The following is a 25,937-nucleotide window of genomic DNA, read 5'->3' as shown; positions in this document are numbered from 1 at the left end:
TTAAATAAAAGAGCAGGATGTTCTGAGGAAGTTTACATCCCAGAACTGAAGTCTGGACAGTCCTTGAACAGCAAGTGATGGCAGAGTCAAGCTCCAAAGGCAGCTGTGTTTTGAGCTTGTCTCAGTACTTTGGAAACATCTGCATTCTTTATCAACATCCATAACCAGTAAAAAGATGAAGCAGTATTTCTGCAGCTGCAGTAGAGTGATGTAACTAGGATACATTGAATTTTATTTCAAGTTTTGACTACCTCTCATGCAAGGGCAGTGGGGGTTATTGTGGATGGCTAGCACACAAAAGATACTCAGGTTTTGTGGAGTGGTGACAACTGAGTTTTTCATATTACACGTCAGAAACAGTAAAGAGACTGAGAAAAGAAAGTCCTTCACATAGGTACCCATCTGCAGTGGGAAGCCATCCCTGAGGTTCAGTGGTAAAGAGTAAAGAACGAGACTGCTGGTGTATGTGTGGAACAGAGGAACTCTTGAGCATCTACTCCAGATAAAATTAGAACAAACCCAAATACTGTGTCTAAACTTGATCTACGACTGATTGCTGTGATCAGAAAATACATGATTGAGCATTAAGAGTCTGCTTGATTTTCAAACAGGCAGGTGTGGGTTGTCTATGATGAAATACTAATGGAAGGGTTTGATCCCATGCTATTTCCTGCCTTGAGGCCAGGGAGATAGCCATACCACATGCTATGCTCTTCTAAGCCATTAACCTTTTTGAAGTTTGCCCATGCTGATTTATCTCTCCATCACAAAAAAAAAAAGCTAGAAACACCCTCATACCTGGCACTCCAGTGACCCCCTTGATAAAGACAATTTCTCATTTTATTAAGGCATTTATTCAGGTGTCTGTTAATACAAAGATGGTACAATAATCTCTATATTGTGGATTGTTTTGATGAGACTTTAAAGGACTGCTCCAAGCTCTCCAAATACCAATTGTAATGAATATTACAGTCCAATTCAGTATGAGATTTCTCCACAAGCCAGAAAAATATGCTTTCCCCAGTTTATCAGACAGACAGAAGGCTCATTTGATTAATAATTAGCCAGCACTGTTCCTCTACTAACCTGCAGTGCTGCCTCCTGCACTGCCAGCCTCACACACTGCTGCAGGTGGGAGCACAGCCCTGTGCAGCTCCTCACCCCCAAGGATGCTGCTCTGCCTCTCCTCACCCCCAAGGATGCTGCTCTGCCTCTCCTCACCCTGAGGATGCTGCTCTGCCTCTCCTCACCCCGAGGGTGCTGTTTTGCCTCTCCTCACCCCGAGGATGCTGCTCTGCCTCTCCTCACCCCGAGGATGCTCCTCTGCCTCTCCTCACCCCCAGGATGCTGCTCTGCCTCTCCTCACCCCGAGGATGCTGCTCTGCCTCTCCTCACCCCGAGGATGCTGCTCTGCCTCTCCTCACCCCCAGGATGCTGCTCTGCCTCTCCTCACCCCCAGGATGCTGCTCTGCCTCTCCTCCCCAGACCCCACTGCAGCACTGGGGCATTCGGTCCTGGGAACACAATTTTGCTGGGGGAGAGAGAGAGTTCCTCAGCCTGACTCTGAGAAGTCAGAGTTCTGGGAAGATGTATGAGTGCTTATTTTCAGAGGTTCACTACTCGAATGGTGAATCAGGTCTGATCTAGACTCTGGTGCACTACAGCTCCTGATAGGAGTTGGCAAAGTAATACAGAAGAGCCCACGCTGCCCACTGATTGAATTGCAGTCTGACCTCTCCTGCCTCTTTCCCAGCAAGACTTTTGTTCATCTTTTTGTGTTCAGTATTAGCCTCCTCTGATAGCCCCCATTCCAGTCTGCTGGCAATATTTATTACCTTTTCCACAGTATGGCTGTTTTCAGTTTTCTTACATTTCCAATTATACTGCACAGTTTCCATTGATCTGTTTTCTGTTAGCATGAAAATCAGAGCTGTGATCTATATAATTTAAGACTCTACCTTCATTAACCTTCCTTTTGTTTTTAAGGCAGACTATTTAAATTGATCTTTATTAAATAAAATTACAGGAGCTATCAATCCTCATGCTTCACGGTGTAAGTTGATCAGTGGCTAACTCAGGAAGTAATTGCCAGAGCACCTCTTTGTTAGGATACTGGACAATTAGATGTGTTTCAGCAGTTTTATTCTTTCCAAGGAATATATAGCCTCTGTAAGGGATAGTATTCTGCACTTGCAGAATTGCTGGTAAATTTTGATGTAAAATAAAAGAGCAACTGGATGGGATGGACTCTTGCCATAGCAGCTCATCTCTCAGCTGCCACAGTGGTTAACACCTCTCTGCTGATGCATTTCCAGAGCCAGATCCTTTGCTGATATGCAAGAGCACAGATCCACTGACCTTACATGATACAAAGATCCTCAGCTTGTGAAATTCAGCACCATTTGAGTGGTATCTACCTGTTATTTTGCCCTCTCCTGTGCCAAAGAGAGATGGCAGTGTGAATGATGAGCTTATTCATGAAAAGCATCATTCTCACCCCATTTCTCCAGTTGCAAACTGCAGCTTCTGACTGTTGTGGTGATACTTCAGTCTTGCACCAAACCAGAATCCTGCACCATCCAGGGAAACTAAAAAGGTTAAATATGGGATGTGTACATTCCCTCAGATATCTCCTCCCTTGCTGTGGTTCTATGTATCCTAGCTTCTTAAATTGACTTTTCACATTGTCTAAACATATTTAGACACAAGATTTTACAATTACAGGAAAGTTGCTTTCAACATCCTCCTACTCTCACTCAGATCCATTCTCTTTCTCTCTCATGCTCTTATCATATTTAAGAATTCTGCGCAAATGAGCATTAATGAACCAATTTTAAATTATTTTTCCATGAGCAATTTCAGCTGCAAGACGCTTGATTATGTGAATCCAAATGATGTGGGTGAGGGGAGGGAGAGCACAGAACGTGTCTTCTCTGCAGCAACCCGTGAGCAGTTTCAGAGCAGGAGCAGGTAAGTGCAGCAGGGCTGAGCTGCCACCTGAATGCTGTCTGCACAGCACTGCGTGGAGAGGAGATGGTGCAGGGCTGTCAGGTAAACACAAAATCACATTAAGGCAAGGAAAAAAATCCCTTCCTCCCTGTGTCTCTCTCCTGAAGCCCTGCCTGGCACTGGCTGTGCAGGAGCCTGGTATTACCAAGCGTGTCTCCCTCCTTTGGCAGGGAAATCAGCGAGCACAGTGACCTGTGGCAGGGACACCAGCACAAGGGGTGTGTGGGGTGGGGTCCCAGTGCAGGAAAAGGAGGAGGCACAGGAAGGGTGGGTGGATTTGTGTCCCCACACACAAAGTGCATCAATGCAAGGTGGGAAGAGATTTAACAGCTGTGTCTGTAAGGCACAGTAGCATGTAGGGACTGATGATATCTTAAAACCTTGTGTGCAGCAGCTGTGCACACTAATATATTGGTTTTCAGTCACAGGTACATTCTTATACTTTAGCTCTATAAATTTTAAAGTTAATTCAGAAAGGAGTTATTCAGTATTGCAATAAAATGTGACAGCTTTGTTCTTTTCTTTCATCCTGAAGCATAAGCAGGGAAGAGAAACAGGTCTGGTGCAGAAACCATTAACCACAAGTTAAACCACAAAAGTTCCAAGGGTTCAGTCCACCTCCTGTGGAAGTTGGGGACCAAATGGGATCCAACCCACAGCAGCTGAATCATGGCTCCAAACACCTCTGAGAAGGAAAGTCTCAGGTTCTTTCCTAGTTTGGGGTGGTTTCCACTCTGCCTTCCAGCTCAAGGATGGGTTTGAGTAGAGCGGGCATTACTGACTTTGGGGCTTTATCACTCTGCAAGGGAGGGCTGTCTGGTGATCTGCAGAAAAGGCTCTGGCTTTAAAACTCTAGGTTTTTTCCCTCCAGCTCTACTATTGACTTTCTCTCTGACCTTGGGCACATCAATTCTTCCACTGAAGTAAGTGGGAACTCAATTGCATTTTACGTTTCTTTATGAGTCAGATTCTCTTTCTGCAAAATGAGGATTGTAACACTTAACTACTTCTCAGAAGTGCTCTGAGGCCTAACAACAAATTAATGTTTAAGATCCTTGGATCTTTTTAAAGAAAATTCCAGTGAAAAATGTCAATTTGTTGAAACTGAAAAGTTCTGCAGATGAGGATTGTTTTCAATGCATTTCTTAGCTTGGGAAAAAAAAAGAAAAAAGATTTAAAGCATAGTTTTGAAATGGATGAAATGCCCTGTTTCAGCATTTTGAAAATGAAACAGTTTTGGTTTTCATTTTGAAATTACTTTCCATTTATTTTTTTCATTATATTATGTGCTATAAATATGACACAAAATCAAGGAAAATTGAGGCATGACACCTCTGTTAAAAGGGAGCTGCTCTGAACTACCTGAAAGGGTATTACTTTTTTAATTTCCACTGCAGAGAATTCTGACATCTCCTGCATTTGCTGTATCTGGCACAATTTCAAAATCCACCAGGAAAAGGGATTTTTCTCCTCCTCAGACCACATGAGGGCATGAAGTCTGTGATACTGCTCCCCATGTCACATGGGGCTGCTGTCCTGAGGAACTCTTCTGCTAAAGGGAAAATATCAAATCAGAGAGTCACAATAAAAATCAGCATTTGCTATGCAAAATCACACAGAATTACTGGGTTGGAGGAGACCTTCAAGATCATCGAGTCCAACCCATGCCCTAACACCTCAACTAGACCGTGGCACTGAGTGTCACATCCAGTCTTTCTTTAAACACATCCAGGGATGGTGGCTCCACCACCTCCCCAGGCACAGCATTCCAGTGCTTTATCTCTTTTCAGTAAAACCTTTTTCCTAACATCCAACCTATATTTCCCTTGGTGCAGCTTGAGACTGTGTCCTCTCCTTCTGTCAGCTGCTGCTTGGAGAAAGAGACCAACCCCCACCTGCCTACAGCCACCTTACAGGGAGCTGCAGAGAGTGATGAGGTCACCTCTGAGTCTCCTTTTCTCCAGGCTAAACAACCCCAGCTCCCTCAGCCGTTCCTCACAGGGTTTGTGTTCCCAGCCCCTCACCAGCCTCGTTGTCTCCTCTGGACATGCTCAAGCATCTCAATGTCCTTCCCAAACTGAGGGACCAGAACTGGACACAGCACTCCAGGTGTGCCCTCACCAGTGCTGAGTACAGGGGAAGAACCTCCCTGCTCCTGCTGGCCACACTGTTCCTGATCCAGGCCAGGATGCCACTGGCTTTCTTGGCCCCCAGGGCACACTGGTGGCTCATGTTCAGTCAGCTGTCACCAGCACCCCCAGGTCCCTTTCTGCCTGGGCACTGTCCAGCCACACTGACCCCAGCCTGTAGCACTGCAGGGGGTTATTGATTATTTTGTGGCCAAAATGCAAGACTCAGCACCTGGACTTACCAAATTTCATTTTACTGGACTCTGCCCATCAATCCAACCATTCCAGGCCTCTGCAGAGCCCTCCTATCTTCCAACAGATCGACACACTCCCAGCTTAGTGTCATCTGCAAATTTACTACTGAAAGACTCAATTCCCTCATCCATATCATTAATAAAAATATTGAACAGAACTGGCCCCAGCACAGAGAGATGCAAGGCCTGGGGAAGAAGATAAAAGACATGGTCCAAAGATACCCAGTCATTTTAGTCAGTTGTGCCCAGTGGACACCATTTCCATAAACCTGCAGGTGTTTAAGCATTGGAGCAGGTGACCTTCAATTCCTGCTGAGTCTCTGTTGTGGGAAAATTTTAAATTCTGTCAGATGTTTGTAGGAAAAGCACAAGTAAATCTGAGCCTGCATTAACAAGGTAAGCACAGATGAAGTTCTCCTTCAGCCCTGCAGGTTGATGCCATTACTTGCTTGGGCAGTGTGGTGCTGATACCAGAATGTCCCTGGGAAGGCAGAGGGACCACAGGATGGAGAAAGGCAGGAAGAGAGAGGGGAAACCGAGTTTCAAAATGACACATGCAAAAATGAAAAAGAAGCAGAAGGGGAGCTGGCTGGACTCACAGGGCTCATCAGCCAAGGGAGAAAGGACACGATTCCTGAGGGTTCAAACACAACAAATAATAAAAGAAAACTAAATTCTGCTGAAACATTTGTCCATAATGGCCCTTACACATTGCATGAACAACAAATTCTAAAAGAAATAAACTACTAAGCATTATGCTTCTCACAATGAAAGTTTGTTCTCAAGTCCTTTGCTTTCTAGCCAAGTTAAAACATCCCAATACTTACTCATTCTTATCCCAAGTGTAGTTTTAATTTTCCCCTCCTTTCTGTGTTCATTTGCTTGCCCTCCTGTTGCAGCAGCAGAGCTGCCCTGAGTGTTCACCAGGCAGGATCAGGGCTGTGGGTGTATCCCTGAGATGGGAGCTGTCCTAGGCACGACACAGGGACCTTCACCACAGATCCAGCATATGGATGCTAAATCTGAACCAGAGTGCCTGTAGTAATTACAGGCAACATGGCTCTCAGTCCTGCCTGAGAGCTAGCCTGAGAAATTCATGGGAGGATTTGAAAACAATCCTCAGAGACAGAAAACAGCCATGCCAGGTGCTGTTTGTCTGTCCCTTGTTTTCTTTGCAAGAGAAAGTCAGGGGTGGTGATCCCCACTGACCAATGATGGTAATGTAGTGATTTACTAACCAATAAGAGTTTCCTTTCTGTACTTTCCACGTACCAGTCTATAAAACAAACCTGAAGTAATGAACTAGAGATATTCTCCTGTTCTGACTCCTTAGAGAGTCTATGTCACTCACTCCCAGCCGTTCCTAATAGAGCGACACCAGCAGAGTTCAGACAAGGGCCAAGTTCCAAATCAGGCCTCATCTTTTGTGATGCCAGCTGCCAAACATCTTAATAGCAAGCATTCCACTTTATCCTCAATTGCAAGGGATCCAAAATGTTTCCTGAGAGATGTGACATGAGGTGGAAAAGGTGCAGCTCCAGCTCCCCTGTCCCAGCCTTCCTGTGTGTGTTCAAGGGCCTCAATAATGTTGTATCAAACATTGCAGGCAAGTGTTGTGGCCCCAGGCGTGTGACAAGGATCTCCTTGTACTATAAAGGTCACTGGGCACTTGCAAGCTGATTTCAGCCGGATGAAATGTATCCTGTGTTAGCACTGTGGTGTTTTCCAGTGCTCACACAGAGCCAGCGCTGCAGTCAGCAGGACAGAACTGCCTGTGTCACCACTGCCCTCTCACCCCAGAGACAGCATGTCTCCATGCCCTGTGACCTTCCTTACTATGACTCTCCTGGTGATCAGATTAAAGGGAACAAGGTGATCTGAGCCCTATCTCTGCTGACACTCTGAATTCCCACTATTTATCAGCTTCTCTTTAAAAGGATTTCAGATTGCATTTCCGTATCTGGCATATGGAGACTTTCATTTATGTGACAGGTTGATTCTTTTATCAGGCATTTATAAGGATTTACAATACCAGTGCACTCCTCATGCAGCACAGGATCTCTCACAGAACAAACACTGGCAGAGGGACGAGATGTCCTCTGAGGAGTTTTTCCTTCTCTTTCCCATCCCACCTTTCCTGGGCTTTGCAGAGGCAGGTCAGTACAACAAAGGCTGTGAAAACACTAATGCCCTTCCCAAGCATTTTCTGCAGGGATGAGTGGTGATGGATGCAGGCCCATTAAAAGAGCCGAGTACACGAGGCTCTCCTGTCCTTGTGAGATGGGGATACAGGCAGCCAGAAATCCCCTGCCAGCAGGTGAACAGCGATAGGCAAAGGAAGAGGAGAAAGGCGCTGGACCCTGCAGGAGATCTGCAGAGAGGAGACAGATACTGGATTTGCAAAATAAAAACCTCCAGGACAGAGCCTGCAGGGCAGGGATTTCTCCTTTTTGACAGCCTACAGTGAATGAAGCACAAAATAGCCTGCTGTCTCTGCAGACAGCAAGGATATTTGGAGATGTCAAACTGTAGTACAGAGGATGCACAAGAGGAATGAAGACACAGCTAACTACCTCCCAGGCTTCTTATTTCTTGTTCCAAGTGGGAGATCCTGAAATCATGCAAGTTTTTCTTGCATTCCTGCTGGAACCAAAAATACAGCCTTCTTTCTGCTTTGGGATAGCAGATGGAAATAAAGCTTATTCGGTCTTTGTTATCTGTCTTTGGTTCAGATTCAAAATTGCCTGGATTTAAAGCCCACATATTTTCTTCAGTCCTAGCAAGGGACAAGGGAATATCAATGGCAGGCATAAAGTCCAGTTTCTCATTTCTAAACTCCACACAGAAGCAGTTTCTCAGATTCTTTCAGGGGTTTATAAGGACAGGTTATTTCTGCTGCATAGTTGATAATTTGCCTAATATAGCTCCCGTCTCATACTGAGATTCACTTTCTGATTTGACTTTGATTTGACAGTTGCATTTGGTAGTCTACAATGGTCAATAACACGTTAGCTCTGGTAATACAGCTTCTTGATTTTTAGTTGGAGTTGGTTAAGTGCCTTGATAGAATCTGTAAAGTGCCCAGAGGCCCATTAGGCTCTGTTAGGACCCTGGGCAGAGGCTGATCTAAAACTGCCCTGCTCCCTGCCCAGCTGACCACCCAGGGAGAACAGGGCACTGCTTTTGGCAGCAAACCCTGTCACAGTCCTGCCCTGTCCAAGTCCACTAACCTGTCCTTGTGCAGACACTCAGTGAACTGGTTAAGAAAAAGAAGTCACCAGAAAAAAATAAAAGAAATGATTTTGTGCAAGTTTATATCACTACACTGGCTGAGAACATCCAGCATGCTGGTTCCAGGGGCAGAGCTGCATCAAAGCTGGGAGGATGCAGAGAACCACCTACAGTACTCTACCAGCAGAGAAAATTTCTCCAGGAAAATTACAATGCTGCACTATTTGGCTTTTCTCATTAAACATTAAAAGCGTCTTCAGCTACTTCACCATCACCTGATATTGCCACTTGAATTGTGAATGGCCACATCTCCCTGGGGCTTAATGAGGTTTAATTAATTTATAGACACACCTTACTGCCCTGGTATTCATTTGCCTGCAGGTGCATGTATTGTCCATAGTCTCTCCTTCAGCCTGAAGGGGCAGAAGGTACTTTTGAAGCGATAAAGAGTCTCAGTAAAGCTGGGGTTGGGGTGGGAGATTATGCAGTGAGAGCCTGGCCACATAATCCCCCAAAACTAGCACTAAGTTGACAGAGCAAGCAGGAAATGGGTTGCAAAGAAAGGTCTCATCCTTGGTCTGCACAGGGCAGAGCAATACAGAGAGGGGAGCTGATGCTGCCTGCACAGAGCCCTTCTGACACTGCAAACTGGGGAGATCTGTGCTCTCGAAAGAGAATGGTCTGAGCCTCCTGCTCTGTCCATGAACTGACAAACAGGAAAAGGAAAAGGGAACAGGGCAATGTGTGAGAAGGAGCAGCACAGAAAAGGCTATGAAGAGTATGGTTTAAACCTACTAGCACTGAAAAAACTTGCAGCCAAGTGCCAGCCATCCGATATGCAGGCACAGTTGGATAATGTTAAGGGTGATGGCTAGCTGCAAACAGATTCTGGGTGTCTGTTATTTTGCTGAGAATTTCCATGCTTTTTGGAGAGTTTAAATCAGAACTTTAATGGGCTTTTGATGTTGTTTTAGTTTGGTGAATAGTTTCCCGTTGTATCTGCTTATTCAGTGAAATAGCGAGGAAGCGCTGTTACAGTGGAAGATGACAAGAGACTATAGAAGCCTATCTCAGCTGCATTTGCACAGCAGAAGCCTTTAAAAATCACTGTGCTATGAACAAGACATTTCCATATTTCACGGCTATTTTTGCTGGATGCCTGAAGTTGATGATACAGCAAAAAAAATTTGAATGAAAGGAGAAGGGAAAAAAGTCCTTCTGCTGTTCCTTTCTTTCCCACAATTTGCATCTCAGCCATGCTGCTTGGCAAAGCCAACAAAGCGAAGTATGTTGTGGCTGTAAAATGATAAGCACATGGCCTATGCTGAGGATGATTTCTCCCCAGCATTTGGTTAGGAAAATGGGGATTCATTTTGAAGTTGAACATTAGACTCTTTTTTTTTTGCTTTGCTGCTCCTTTTTTTCCCCAAAAAAACTTATGAGGGCAGCTGTGTCTTTTGGGAAAACAAGATCAGAGGGATTCAGGGACATTGATTTTCAATATGTGCTCCCACTCAAACTTATGGCAATAGAGAAATGAGCCCTCTGTGAGCCTGGATAACCATCACCCTCAATATTCTGCTTACTTCTCCAAGCCTGCAGAGATCTACCAGGCTCTATAGTTTTCATGGTGTAAGAAAGCATGCACAGAAAAAGTCAATAATAGGCAGGGGCAATCCTGCTAAGTGCTGCTTGGTGAGTCTGTAGGACATGGGACTAGACTGATAAATAAGAAAAGGAAAATAGAAATGGAACTTCAAGGAAAGTTTTCTGCTGTATTCGTCTGCTGTGTTTCAGAGAGGCTGCTCAGGACTCTGGGATATTACGCCTTCATGTGATACTGTGCCCAAAATTATTATTTGCTTTTGAAAACTCTTAGAGTCTGGGGTTTTTTGGTTCTGTATCATTTATGTTAATTATCATCTGTGACCATTTCTTGGGCACCTTCCATGTGTTTGACAGTCTCTGTCCCACTGTGAAAGACACATATACTGAAATGCTCAAATAAAATTGCTTGTTCCTCTGCAATTAGCTCAGTACTTATGGCATCACTAAACAAGACAGGCTTGGGGTGTTTTTTTTCTCCAAAGAAGGATTTGAAAACACTTGTGGACTGCAAGTAGGAGACCAGTTTGTGAATGATGGAAAAAGATCCCGTCCATGCCCAGGACCAGTGGAAACTCCCACTGTGCTGGATGTTTCGAGTTTGCCCCATGACTACCTGGCCATTTGGCACATAGCCCAGTACCCCAAAGGCCTTCCTTGTGCACCACAAAGGGCCAATGCCACTTAAAAGGTCTTTGTAACCCAGATGTAGTGAAGCATCTTGTCTTTGACCTACCTTCAGCAGCCATGAAGAGGATGAGGCTTTTCCTTTAGATCTGCAGACCAAATAAAAGCAGAGACCTGCACTTTTCTTTCACTAAAGGATTGAAGTTTCTCAAGTCTGACCTTATTACAATGACCACAGGCAGTTCTGGGCTGGATAAGAGGCTCTCAGTGGGGACACAGGTTTAAACACCAGGTTCAGATGTAAGAATAAAAAAAGCTTTTCCATCCAAAACTTTGGACTCTGGGGCTCAGAGAAGTCTCACACACCCCATGGAGGAACTGAGGTGGAGACCAGAGCTCAGGGCTGGCAGTCAGGAAGTCAGCCACATTGTCCCAAGTCACTGAACATCTCTATTGCTCACTCTCTCCATCCATAAAACAGCATTATAACACTTGTCTCAGATGGGTGTGTGAGGATGTGTGGCTGCAGTAAACCTTGTGGCTGTTGGCTGGAATACACCATACCAACACTCACTGCTGTCACTAGGATAATTCTTTGCATATGACCCAAACAAACTGAAAGGGATTTTAGAAGGTGGCTCTGTGCCATGGAAGTTACAGCAATGCTGGCTCTGGATAAGCAAATGGTTTGAACAAGTCTATCCTCCACTGAAGGCTGAAACACAGAAAAAGCCCATTTGATTGGTTTTTAATAATGGGAAGATCTGCAATTTTTTTCTTCATATGCTTTTGGCTCTGGGAGCAGTGAAAAAGCATTAGAAGTACTCAAAACACTGGAAAAGCAAAGAGAACAGCTAACATTAATCTGACCCTCAATAGAAGAGTGCAAACAAAGGCTGCTTTCATCAGATTTGTACTATGTTCATAGGAGAACTGGGAGCAATTCTAGAAATAAAATCCAAAATATGGGATCTGTTGCAGATTGCATCTGCTGAAATACCTGCAGGAGTCAGCAACTCCTCCTGCACACTGGAGTTTGTGGAAACAACTAAAACTTTCCAACAAGTAAAACTTTCCTGGCTTTGACTCTGTTTAGGTCAAAATTTGGGGAATTACTGGAGTTTCCCCAGGCTAATAGCAAAAAAAGGGATGTAAAACTCATATGAAACACAACTGCAAATGGGGTCATACTCTAACACAGATGTGTCTGACACTAGAAGAGAATCCAAACCCAGTGAAACCATTGAATCTTTCCCTTCCCTTCACAATTCCTGTTTTGATTCAAATCTCTCATGAGGCTAAAAGAGGAGAAATTTAAAATTAGGTCAGAGCTCTGAACTCCCGTTGGAGACACTGAGGTTGCTGTGGTTGTTAGCAGAATAAAGTCCTGAGCTGCAATCATTGCTTACTCCGAGAAGAGCTTGGCCCCTGTGCTCCAGGAAGGATTCAGTGCCCCAGGACGGCCGTGGTGTAGGGTTTAATCAGGTTAGCTGGGTTTTCTCTCTTGATTTCACAGCCTCCATTCAGCCCACCAGATTATAAACTTTCAACATGTAATTGAGCCTGACTCAAGGAGCCAATTGTGTTACAGTGAGCTCTAAAAGGGGGAATGGCAAGGGCTAAAGTTTTCATTCAACGAATGCAATTTCTATGTGCAGAAATCAATTCAATTGACATCAGTTGAGCTTTAATGCTGAATTAAAGAGCTGCCAGGTTTCCCCCATGGGGCTTTTACAGTCCGGGTTTTATGAATTCATTAAAATGCACACACAAACTTTTAGGGAAATAGCATTACACTGTAATAAGAGCTACAAATCGACCATATTCCTCTGAGAGAGAAGTCTAATTTGAGTTGCCTAGTTGGCAAAATTGTTTTCCTTCGCTTTGCATTTATTAACAGAGGGTGTCATATTTTCCCTTGTTTCCATTTTGGTTTCTAGCTGTTTGCTTAGCAGGGCAAAGCATCATGTTTAGAAATATCAAGGGGAGGTGAAGTCTTTCAAAAGCAGGTGCCCGCTTGGGAAGCTGTAGTGCAGCTGAGGCAAACCATGCTTCAGGACAGCCAGGAAGGTTGGGCTGCAAGTCTGAATGACTCAGTGGAAACTTCTAGATTGTTGGTGTCTGCCAATGGGAAGGTGGAGCCCCTCAGTCTAGGATGGAGACCAGCAGGATGCCCACAAAGACATCTGTGCTGAAGGAGAAACCAGCTTCAATGAGAGCTGAAAATCGATCTCAGGCCAGTGGAGAAATGAGAGACTCAGACATTTTAGAAGAATGTCTGGAGTTTCAGTGACCAGGTGAAGTTCAATGAAATGAATCTCACCAAGAAGAAATAGCCTTGCAGCAGCCCACAGCTCCCATTTTCTCTGCATTAACTGCAGGCACAATTAAACTCACAAATTTCACCTTCCTCTGATTTACTGACAATAGCTGGGAAGCTGCAGGGGCAGCCACAGAAATCATGTCCATGGAAAAGTCCTTTGAACAGGTCAGCATCACTGGGCTGCCTCTGTGTCTGTGTTGTTGCCCTTCTCCTGTGGCACACATTGCAGCACTCGCTGATAATGAGCATTCACAGGGTTTCGTTAAGTACATCTCTAATTGGATTGATGACCCTGGTGATTGGAGGTCTTGACCTATCCATAAAACAAGTGGGACTTAGAAAGCACAATTTCCTCATCCTGCTGTTTTCCTAGCATGACTTGGCTCCAGCTTTTGATGGATGAGGGAGTCTCTAGGGCTAATTCAGCTCCTGCGGGGAAGGCACAGTTGATGTCATTTGGGATGGCGAATTTTGCGACAGGGACACATGCCTGTGGAAGAAGACTCTAGAGACAAATCTGACAGGAAGCCAACCCTCTGTCAAGTGGTAATAGATAACAGCCACTGCCAAATCTCATTTCCAAGCTAACTTAGTGATGTGGAATGACTCCATATGCTCCAAACAGATCTGATCTCCCACTCTGATGGGTCAGGAGTACCTAGAGACACAAAGGAAAGGGGCACAGAGTCACCGAGGACAGGACTCCTTGCTCCCGAGGTTGAAGATATCTCAGTGCTGGATGCACACGTGGGACTCCCTCCAAGCAAACAAGACTAAATGGCACCTCTATCCCTAGTGACAAATCATCCAGGGTAGCTGAAGGAGGCATGGCACAGAACAGACTCATACAAAGTCAGTGCATCTGTTGGCTTCCTCTGCTCCATTCCCGAGATGCCAAAGTAGCCAACAGATCACAGTGTTACAGCTGTGGGGTGTGCAGTGTACAAAGGAATTATTTGTGTCACTTCTTCAGTGCTTTGCACAGACTAAGCTTCTTGTCTGTGCATTCATGAAGGGTTGTGAAGAGGAATGTACAAAAAGATTAATTCAAAGGCTGTATCTTTGACTGTCTTCGAATTTCAGGACAGGTATTACTTTTAAAGAGCACATACTTTCCTTTTCTTCAAATCTATGGGGTTTTTCCCCCCAACAAGGATTTGCATAAAACCAGGAAAAGAAGTTCACTGCAAATTTGCTGATGAGCCACCTATGATATTAGAGGGGAGAGGGAGAGGAGTCCTCTCCACCTCCTTTCTTTCTTTCCAGTGGATCATGCTGAGCCTTTCCAGACAAAAAGAAGGCTCTTCACACTTAGAGAACTCACAGGAGAAAAGGGGGAACAAGAGGTAGCTAGGCCAAGAACTCTTACAATGGACCCTGGTGATCTATATACCAAGAAAGAAAATGTCCTTTACCCCAAACACTGTGAACATCCATGTGGAAAGTTCCACCCAAGCTGTCTGGAGACCCATCAGCAGCAGGACTGGGACCCTTCTTTTTAACCTGTAAATTGACACAAATGGGCAAATTACAGAAGCAGCAGGAGGGATTATGCCTGAGGCGGACAAGATGTGATTCATGCAGCAAAAACATCAAGAAGGGGAAAGCTCAGTGCCTCCATTCCTTGCCCAATCCCTTTTCCCAGGTCAAGAAGCAAAGCTCATTGGAAATCGTTGTTGCCTCAGCAGGACACAAATCCTGCTGCTGGCCAAGTCCTGCAGGCAGTGGCAGAAGCCACGTGCTGAATCAGCTTTCCTGAGGCCACCTGGCTCACATGCCCCAAGCTGCCAATCCAAATGGAAGGCTTCCTAGCCCGGAAAATCTTAGACACTTGTCAGTGCGATTGTATATGCAGAAAATGTCTCTGACAGATAGACTGCTAGATAGATCTTAATAAGAATTGTTCTCAAAACCAAATGTTCCAGGAACCTGGTCCAAAACAGAAAAATCCTGTGAGTTTAAGAAAAATAAATCCCATTAAAAGAAATTTGGAAAACAAACCCTAAAGACAGTTTGAAACAGGCAAACATTAATAGTGCAGGTTATTGCAAATCTCTATTTATTTTATCCCCCTCTCCTTCATACTCCCACACATCCCTCTCTAGACCTGCTCGTGTCTGCACTGGACCATGACAATTCATTCCCTGGGAGACTTTCTCTGGAAAACGCCAGACTGGAAACTTCGTCTGCATGCCGGCAGTCAGAGGAGATGTGCAAATGGCTGGCGAGGTTTCTGTTCCCCTGCTCCGAGCCTCTCGCACGCCCTTTCCCCGGGCGGGGAGCGCCCGCTCCACTCGTGGGCTGCGAGTGACACCCTGTGGTACCCGAGCCCGGGCTGCTCCGCACCGCCACGGCTCGCACGGGGCCAGGGGCGCTCCCAGCCCCTGCCAGGCCAGCCCTCTCCTCTCGGCATCTACAGACGGCCATTCTTCGAGCCGGAGGAGGGAGAGGAGCCGCTGTTTGATTTAGAAGGCAACTGGCTCTCTGAGCCTCCCGGAGCTTCAGCCACATCTGAGGCTCGCAGTGGAGTCAGAGGTTTTCTGTGCCCATGGGGCTGGTTCCTTTTGAGCTCTCCAGCCCGTGTGTTTGCCTGGCACTGCAGAGCCCAGCAGTGATGTGATCCCGGCATCATCCCATGATCCATCCGTGACGGACTCGGCACTGCAGGGGTAATAGTTGGACATTATAACCTTAGAAGCCTTTGGCAACCTAAATGATCCTGTGATTCTAAGCATATCTTTGCCCATGAGATTGCCAGTTGTGCTCAGTTTGGGCAAAAGCTGCAGAATCACCTAAACAAGTGTAAAGTGCAGCAGAGAATCACTGGTTTTAGTCCAGATCCAGACTCTCAGAGCTGTTCAGGCACACACAGTGAAAGCAGCATGATGGAGGTGCAGGACCAGAAATACAAAGGGCTGCCAGGCTCACCAATAGACAGACCTGGATGCATTCGAGGTCTCTGCAAACGTTTCTTTTCATGGGTAACTGTTTCTTTGGATTGTTTTTAACTTTTTACATGGCATGAAGAAATGAAGACATTCCCAACACATATACAGAATCACCCAATCTACCACTAGGTAATTACGAGGGTGCAGAACATTCTGGTTTGCTATTGAGAGAAGAGGGGAAAAGTATCTCTCACGGGAGGAAGAACCACCCAACAGTGTATCCACATAGTTGCTGTATTACTTGTCTGGATCAAATATTGTTTTGTTCAAAATGTCGAGTTCTGGATGCATGTGTTTCAGCAATCCAGATAGTAGTTAGCTTGAAAATCATCCTTCTGTCACTGAATTTCCAAATTACAGGGAAAAAAAAAAGCAAGTGAAAGGAACTCTGTCATTAGATTTGGCAACTCCTTCCAATTCAATAACAGACCAACAGTTTTCATGTGAATTCACTGCCCCCAGCACAATTAGGTGTTTATGATTTTAGGTTTTCCTGCAGTAGGAGGAAGAAGTGATTAATCTCTTTATTATTGATGGATGGGAGGAGAGAGTTCAGTAAACATCCATATCTACTGAATCTCCAAACTTTGCCCCTCCTGACTCTTTTACAGCGTTCCTCGCAATTGGATAATTTTAGATCTTTGCATACCTGCTAATATCCTCTGCACAAGAAGGTGGGGGGAAAGTAGATTGCAAATTTGTGTGCATTTGCATACATTTGCATAAATTTCAGCACATTTCCTCAGAGGTACACGCTCTCCTGCTAGGAAGTGATTGTCCACCAAACTCTAATGTGAAAGTGCTACTACCTTCCTGTGTTCATCTCTGAACAGAGGCAAGATGGGAGAATCACAAATACTTATGGCTTAAATACTCCATTTCCACAGCTCAACATCTCAGTGATGGAGCAGATCAGCCTAGAACACATGTTATGAAAGAATCTCATATCTCTTTGCTCTTATCTCTCCCAAAACACATAGCAAAGGCAAAGCCCTGCTGTGGGCTGTCCCACACAAGCACTCGCAATTCTGCCTCTACAGGATGTCTGTCCACAAACCCATCTGAAATTTATGGGGTGTTCACCAAACTACCACAACTCTACTCCTCCTTCCACAGGCGTGAAAACATGGAGAAAAAAAGCTGCCAGGCTTGTAGGTTCCAGCAACCACATATAAGCACAATCAGTCAAGAAATCCCGGAGGCTTTGGTTCTGCCAGGCATTTTCCAATAAAAGAGCCCAATTCAATCATTCTCCATCTTGAGAGAGGTTATGATGAACCATTTCCATGGCTCAATCCATAGTTCAGTGGTGGCCCTGGACATTGGTGCATCAGGTTCCCAGGAATCAGAAGACTTGGCCTTCACTGGAAATCGAAAAGCAACAAAAAAACAGCCCATCCGCATCACTACCTCCTAACCCTTCAGGCTGTGCAAATCATCTTCCTCATGTAAATAGCTTCAGTAATCAGGATTGTTGAATATACAGCACTAAGGAATGTGCAGTTCATTATTTTTTCAATGAGAGCATATTAAATTATGCTTTTTGATATCTCTTTTTGAAATGTGGATTATCAAATTTTTATGTGCTTGGATGTGTGTGCTGACTCTGTCCATACATAGCAAATGAACTTAAAATACTAACATTTCCTTGTAATAGCCTGATTGATGAGATTTTGCTTGAAAAAGAGGAGGAGAGGGAAATCAGATAAAAGAAGCTGGCTTGGGGGATTTTGATAGGGATATTTGTAAATCATGATTTACCCAAGTATCAAATGATCCAGGAAACGATTGAGCCACTTCTGAGCAATCAAAGAATAAAATTGGTTGCTGTGGACACTCACCTGCTGCAAAGTGCGGTAATTGCTGCTGCTTGAATGAAGCCACTGCTTTACAGAGGTGAACTTTCATCCCCAAAATGCAGAAATGCAGGAAAACCCCTCTGCTTTGTCCCAGCTGGTGTGGTCACTCCTCCAGCAGCTCTGTCTCTGAGAGCACCAGGTCTCAGGTTGAGCCTACACTGAGTTTTCACAATTAATGAGCAGAGGAGATAGGACATCCACACAGGATATTATTCTTCACAGAGAATCACTGTCCTTAGATAAAAACATACCACACCTCTCAGGTTTCCCTCTGTCTGAAGGAAGGACCAAATATAAGGGTTCAGCCTTGGATATGAGAGGTCTCCTGTCTTAGAGTCGCCCTGGCTGCTAAACAGATGGTGCATTTTGAAGGAACTGAAGCTCCAATAATTCCCCTCATGCTGCAGCCTCAGATCCATCATCCTTTAGCTTTTAACAGCCAGACGGAGACAGGCATAACTGTGCTTCAGAATAGGGACTGGAACATTAGTCAAGCCAACCCAAATATAAATCCAGCACCATCAGGTCTTTCCCTGCAGCTATGTATTGTCTCCCATGTGATTTTTAGGCAACATTTTCCAATCTACTTTCTGATAACACCATTGTCAAGTAGCACTCAGGACATTATCCCAATATGAGCACACACACAAAACCCCTCTTCCTGCAATCAAGTATTTCCTTCTACCAAGAGAACTACCAGGTTGTGGGCACATCTGTTGGCTTGTTTATACTTTAATGTGATCCAAATAATAAGAGCATCAGGAAAAAGAAAACAAAACACAGAAAACCCTCTAGTGGGGCTGGTGCTGCTGTGTGTACCTATGGTAACTACTGTGAGCATGAAGATGAAGCACTTCAAGCATGAATAATAATAATAAAAAAAAATCTAGAAGATAGATTAAAGCACCACAGTACTTTGTAATAGTATTTGTAATGCAGATAAAGCATTTGTACTTTAATTTCCAGCACCACCAACAAAATAAGTAAGTGTGCTTGGATTGCATTTTTCTTTCAAAAATGGTTCAAAAATTATTCATATTGAAGGAAAACAACTTAAACTGGATTTAGAAACACAATGCAAGCGGGAAAGTTGCTCGCTGTTGTCAGCATGACAAGAGCAACCTGTTCCTTTGATAAATGGTGCTTGAAGAAAGACACAAAGCTCATCTGCTTTGTGTTTTAAGTTTAATTAAGTAGAGAATTAATGTTTGCAAAATGCTTTGAGATCTTCCATCAGACAGAGCGCATACAAGTGGAAAGTGCTTTCAGCATGAAACACATTTCCAGGAGTTGTACTAACCTATTTGTGTCTTTCTGACAGCCTGATCTGCAGCCTGAAGTGGTCAGGGATAAGATCCCTGCTGACTTCAAGGTGTATCAGATCAAGCCTGCAGGACATGAGCCTTGATTTAGTAGGCAAGTCCCCGAGAAGAGAGCTGGAATACTTCCACACTTAGAGTCAGGCACGTATTTAAGTAGCTTGCTTTAGAGAGTATATTTTTATATGTGTGCTATTCACTGAGTCATAGAGCTCAGGGCCAGAAAAGGCCATTAGCACAGCTTGGACGACCTCCTGTTTATTTCAGGCCATTACATCTTACCCAGTGTCCCTGTGTGAGTGTAACAACCTGTGTCTGCTGAAACAGATCTTCCAGAAAGTGCTTCCAGGATCGCTTTAAGGCCAGGTGGATGCAAGGAATCCACCACTTTCTTTGGACTAGTTCCAAATCAACTTCTCTGCTTAAAATGTGAACCTGGTTTCCTTATGTCTCCTTTGAATTTATCTGGCTTCAACTCCTGGCCATTAGTTCCCAGCTCTACCTTTCTGCCCTGGACAGAAGAGCCCTTTAGCAGACAGAAATTTGCTGTAGAAACATTTGCTAAGGTAGGATCACAAAGGCTACCTTAATGTTTGAGAGTGGAAGATCACTGCTCAGGATAGGAAAGGAATTGAAAGAATTAACTTTAGTCTATAGGGTGGATGCAGAGACGTCTGTGCTCCAAAGATGCCATAGCCTAAAAGGACAGAAACAGCCAAATGAGGAAAAAGTAAGGAATATGGCTGCCACTGGAAAAGCATCTTCTTAGCTCTGTTTTTATTGCCAGTCATTTGCACTGAGAAGGCAGCAAGTGCTACCAAAAATCAGTAAAAAAACCAAACTCCTTAACAGCCTCCTTAACAGAGGTGTACAAGAGCCTCCTTTTCTGGACAGTTACGCCCTGTGTCTTGGCAAGACTTGGTTCCCAGGATGAGCAGCAGAACGAGGACTGATTCACTGAAGCAAATCTGGAACCCAGCAGGGCTGAAATCCCACCATATTTCCATGAGAGCATGTAAATTCTGGGAGATGTGGGTAACTTTGTGCCCAGCTTCACAGTATTGCTCGTGCTACAGGAACACATATTCAGAGTACAAGGAGCTGCATTTGGCCCATCACTCTGGCAGGCAGATGAAGCACCGTGATGGGGACCTGCTGGAAGTTAGAAGCTGGATACCAGCTCAAACCTTTAAACCAAACACATTTGGAATGCCATATGCTGCCAGCCCAGGCAGTGAGGAGGAACCGTCTGTTTGCTCAGAGCCCAGTGCAACTCCCACGCACGGCAACGGAGATGGAGCTGGATGGGGCCCCTGGAAAGTCCCTCTTCTTTCTTACTTTGTTATTATCTTTAGGCTCTCCTCATAAAACCTCCAGTGCATGCAGGCGAAGAATTTGTGAATAGACAGGGCATGCTCACCCCTGCATAAACATCCAGGTTTCCAAGTCTGGATACCTGACTGCTCCATGATCTCCCTGCCAGCACTTCTGAACTGCAGCAAGTGAATGTCATTAGCAGCACCTCCCAGCCCCAGCACAAGAGCTTCGTTTGCTTTGCTGTTGGCTTGGTAACAGCTGCTGTTGCTGTTTGAGGTGGCAGAAGGGCAAAAAAGTGCTTATTGCTTCAGAGCTCTTCAGGAAAGCCTTGTAGCCTCCTTGGCAGGGTTTAACAGAGGCTCTCTCTGGAGCAATGGCCAGTGATGCTCTCAGGTAGTGCTCTTTGCTGCTCTAGCAATTCCTCCACACAAGGCCAGGCCAGGGCCAGAGCCCAGGGCTGGGCTCAGGTACAAGGAGCAGCAAAGGAGCAGCCACTGGACACAGACAGTGCTGACATATTCCCTGTAAGTAACAGGGCAATGATGTACAGCTCTGCCCCATCCTGACCTGGGAACACTGAGGGTGAAACAGGGCAGCTCCTGAAGCAGAGACTCATGGCTTTTTCAAATTCAGTGGGGCAGGTGATATCAGACCCATCCAAAATACCACTTGCCTCCCTGTCTCAGTGCACCAGCCAAGACAGACATCTGGAAGGAAAACTTGGGTCTGTGTTCAGATTTCACCAACAGTTCTGTGTAATGCAGCATGTAATGCAATTACCACCCACCTTTAATATGCTTTAATACAGCAAGCTGAGTGAAATCCAGGTCTAGGTCCCATTTTTAGTACAGTTTGGGTTTCTCTGCAGTGACAAGCACATATGGATGCGAGAGCTGCCACTGAACATCACCTTTCTGTCTGTGATGGCAGGAGGAGATGAAGCTGGGGTTTTATCCTCAGCTTAAAGCCTTGAACTTCAGCCTTGCAAAACCACATTAGGTTCAGGTGACACAAATGCTTTGGAGAGAGAGGAAGAGTTTTTTTCTGGGTGATTTTTTGTTATGCCCTTACTCTTCTGCTTCCATCTGATTACAGCCAGGATATTGCCAAGTTTTCCAGACCACTATTTTTAATTCTCTCTCCCCTGCAACTTTCTGACTCCCTTGACCTGCTACCATAATGGGCTTGCAGGGAAAAGCAATTGTGGGAACTCTGGGCCTTTCTGCTTTGTGAAGGACAGGGCTATCTCTGGGCTGCCATTCATCCCATCAGCCAGAGCCCAGGGAAAGCACAATTTGCTGCAAGCCGATAGGAGCACGCTGACACTTAGCGGGATGGGAATGCGCTCCTGACAAGGAACAGTCACACATCACATTAAAGGAAAAAAGGGGACAGGGAGGGGAGAGGGAAGGAGGTAGAGAAGGGGAGAAAAAGAAGAAAAGAAGGAATTGTTAGCTATTCAGAAAATGCCCTGTAATTTGGGTGTCAGTACTAAAATGTTAGGTCAGATGTTTTGATTGAATGTCAGTAGGAATTGTATGCTGGAGAGTCATGCTTCCCATTTTACTGACAGAGCAAACTAATGGGACAATATTCCAAAGTGACTGATTTTTGTGCCAAGACTCTTTTACTGATATCTCAAAGTAGCACAGGAAATGCCACTGCATGAATAAACACATTTTTCTCAAGTTATTTAAATAAATATATATATTAAAAAATTTGAAAGTAAACTCAAACTCAGCTGGAAGAATGGCTGAGTCCCTGCAGCCCACCAGCCAGAGCTAGCAAGTCCATAAAATAAGCAAGTGTCTTTTTTATTCTTTTTTTTTTTTTTTTTTTAAACCCTCCCAGTGAGATGAAGTTGATGATTTTCCCTCTACAGCCCATGTCTCTTTGGAAGAACAGTGCTGTTAATTTGCTCTCTCACATGACTGGATGTAATACACTTCTATAACCTTTTAACATTTTGCTGCTTGCATGGCATACCTGTGTCTTACTTATTGCTCATCAAATTATGCAGGGAACTCAGAGCCCTGCTTAGATGTCTTAAATACATCTGCATCAAAAATATGATTCTGTAATCCAGGCAGCACAAAATCATTATCACAGCCTCATCTGCATATTAGGATTCATTCTCCCAGCCTGAGAATACAGCACTGAAATAGCCAAGCATAAAAGAAATGGAGAATTTTCCTCAGGTGGTGCCTCATAAATCATCAGTTTCCTATTTACAGATTTTTTTTTTTCCTTTGGATTTCCATCTATTTATTTATTTATCACTTTCCAGAATACAGAGTAATTAATATTATCTTCTCTGCAGACAGGAAGAAATGAAAAAAAAGCTATATTGCCTGAGCACATTTAGCAAGCCCACTCCATTTGAGCTTGTGAGTGTAGGCAGTTGTGGAGCAGGAAGAGAGTGGTTTAGGTTGTGCCCAAGTTCTGAGCTCTGGACATGGCTCCTACCCCTGCTCCATAGGCCCTGGGCAGCCTCGAGCAAATTCATCAAACCATCAGGACAGCTCAAATGTCTCTGATTTTCAGTGGGACACACTCCTCAGTTTGGGCACTGGCTCCTAAACGCAGATGGCTGGTTTAGAAATCTTTGCCTTTTATCTCACTAACCCTGAGACTGTGTAAGTGTGCTCTGGGCTTTGTGCTCTTCAGGGCATAGACTTTTTCCCACCGAGTGCCTGCAAGGTGCTTTGCAGGACAGACTCTCCATAAGGACCAGCCAGCTTCACTGTATTCATAAAAAGCAGGAGACATGGCAGCCTCAAGTGTTTCATGGCTGGAAACAAAAATAAGTATTTCCCCAGCCTGCTGGGGGTTTCCAGTGACTCTGCTCATGGGTGTCCAAAGTGAGAAAAGTTAAGGTGACCTGATTTAGGAACAGTAGATTTTCAGCACTTTTGGTAAAGCTGAATGCCAAAAAATTTCTACTGGTGATTGAAATTGTAAGCCAAAGCTTTTTACTTGCAAATCTCCAATCCTGGCTCAGGCAAGCAGGCACTGGGAGTTGTTCCTGTCTGACAGTTGCATCAGTGGCATCTGGAAAATGAGCTGCTAAGTTTCAGCTTAATTTCTAGTGAATTCATAACTAAAAACCTATTCAGTGCATACATCCTGGTACCTACCAACCGCAATTGCCTATGAATCATCAGGGATGCGTTTGTACAAACGATGCTACCACAAACAAATGGTAGTGATTGCATCATTCTTGCCTCAGCACAGAAATCAGACACTAAATCATAAAACCCATTTTGTTTCTTGAGGCCAAGAGCACAGAAGGAGAGGAAACAGGCCCAGATTCTGGAATACAGAGCTAGATAGGTTTATCAAGCCTATGAGCTTCTCCTGAAATATTGCTGAGAAATGCTTTGTGGGCTGACAGAGGCCTCAAGGGAAGGCAAGGAGAGCAAATTAATTATAATGCTGAAGTTAAACTGGAACAAAAGCAAATGGAGGCAGAGCCAACTGTGAGTCCAACAAGCCTCTCTAAAGCAGGAATTTTTCAGCAATTAATAGGTACTGTACCCTGATAAAGGTTACCTTGTCATTGCTAACACTATGTGATTTCCCCCCTATACCCATATCTATATTGTTTGTCAGGAATGAACTTTAATAAGATTATGCTGTCAGAACTCATCATCAGAGTGACCACACACATAGTACAGTAGATGCAGTGCAAAGATCTGCTTTGATTTTCTCCTCTGAGGTGCCAAACGAGTTTCAAATATGCATTAGAGCCACTGGCACCAAGACAAGTCACACAACACCGTGGCAGGACTCCCCTCAGGAGCCTTCACTCAGAACAGGAAGGAGAGCTGCAAAGACAGGCTGCAAAGAGGTGAGATACACAGATTCTGGTCCCAGCTCTGCTAACAGCTTTTGATAACTGTCAGGCTCACTGGGTCGTGATTTTTCCAATAGTGCAGTTTCATGTGTGAAAGTTCCCACACAACAGGATCCCCAACTTGGCCAAAAATTGCAGCAGTGGAGTATACTGAAGTGGGGGATCCCTATCAGGCCTACACCTGCACTGGGATGTGCAACCTAGCTAAAAAATGACACCTCTACGTCTGGAGTCATTAATGACCATGTGAATGGATGAATCTTGCACCTCTTATCCTCCTGAGCATTCACATCCTTTTCCATCTCCCTCTCCCTTCACATATTTAGAAAATGGACAGGATTCTTAGCTATTTCACCAGATTACCTTTGAAAATGAATTAATGCTTGTAAAGAGCTCTGTGATTCTTGGATGGAAGGTGCCATAGGCACAGAGATTATAATTAAACTGCTAAACAGTGCAGCTGGATTTACTCAGACTGCTGCCAACAACTGTGTGCTGTGCTTTCAAGCAGAGCAAAACATACTTCCCACAAAAGGGACAGACATGACCCACATTTGTGCCCTCAAGGCTGTTTGGAAAAAGAGCAACCAGCAAACTTCATCAAGTTTAGAAGACTGCTCAAGGAAACAGAAAACTCCTTGGTAGTTCTTTGGGGCCATGAGAGCACTGGAAGGCCCCTCCCATGACCCATCACAAGAATATTGAGTGGAGGTGAATATTGTTGCTGTATTCAGCACAGGAGACTGAACTGGATCCTCTCTGTGCTGACAGAAGAGCTCAGTGAGGCCATTTTAGTTTGTATGGGTAGGCTGGCTCTGTTCTACCTTCCAGACATGATTTTTCATGAGGTCTCCTGGAGCAGGCCGGGTGAGAGGTGCCACTTGCAAGTTTTCAGAATTGCATCCTGACTCTCAGCCTTCCAAAGTAATGTTGGCTGCCAAGGAAAGGTGCAGTCATAAACGTTTGCTGATCTACCACCCCCAAATAATAATACGGGGATGTGTGAGGTCAAGTGGCCACCAAAGGATTAAGCAAATCATCTTCCTGACGTTCTTCATACAGTCAGTTACTCGTGAGGTTAAGCACATTATTATGATCTGAATTAATGTTTGGATCTGTGGAGAGGTAAAGCCTGAAAATACCTTTAGTGTGACCACTTTAACTCAAGGGAAGTTTATTACAGCTCAACCAGCAACAGCCCAAGGTGAAGAGAGTAATGTGAACAGCAGCAGACAGTCATGGCATTGACATGACAAGCCTGCTCTGATGCTCACTCCCTCTCCTCCAACCATACTCCTAAGAAGGGTTCCCAGTTTTTCCTCCAGGCAGTCCTAGCTCCTACAGGGAAGAGAAAGCCACTGTTGGATGCTCAGCACTTATGGCACAGAGGCTTTAGATAAGTGAGGATATAGATACAATAGCAGCCCCCTAAGCATTCATGCATTGCAGTGGTAACATAG

General features: G+C 44.7%; 1 long non-coding RNA gene across 1 annotated transcript in view; it reads right to left on the bottom strand.

Annotated features, from left to right (window-relative positions):
* Positions 1-4,478: 4,478 nt before the first annotated feature.
* LOC111934869 (uncharacterized) overlaps positions 4,479-25,937 on the bottom strand; it is a 40,633-nt gene continuing 19,174 nt past the window's right edge. Inside the window, exon 3 of the long non-coding RNA XR_015275194.1 lies at positions 4,479-4,561. This is a non-coding gene — a long non-coding RNA (uncharacterized LOC111934869). The remainder of the gene's footprint in view (positions 4,562-25,937) is intronic.

Source organism: Cyanistes caeruleus, chromosome 11 (genome assembly GCF_971803275.1).
Source record: "Cyanistes caeruleus chromosome 11, bCyaCae1.hap1.1, whole genome shotgun sequence".
Taxonomy (NCBI): Eukaryota; Metazoa; Chordata; class Aves; order Passeriformes; family Paridae; genus Cyanistes; species Cyanistes caeruleus.
Note: the sequence above shows the minus strand (reverse complement) of the source record. Positions and strands in the feature narration are given on the sequence as shown.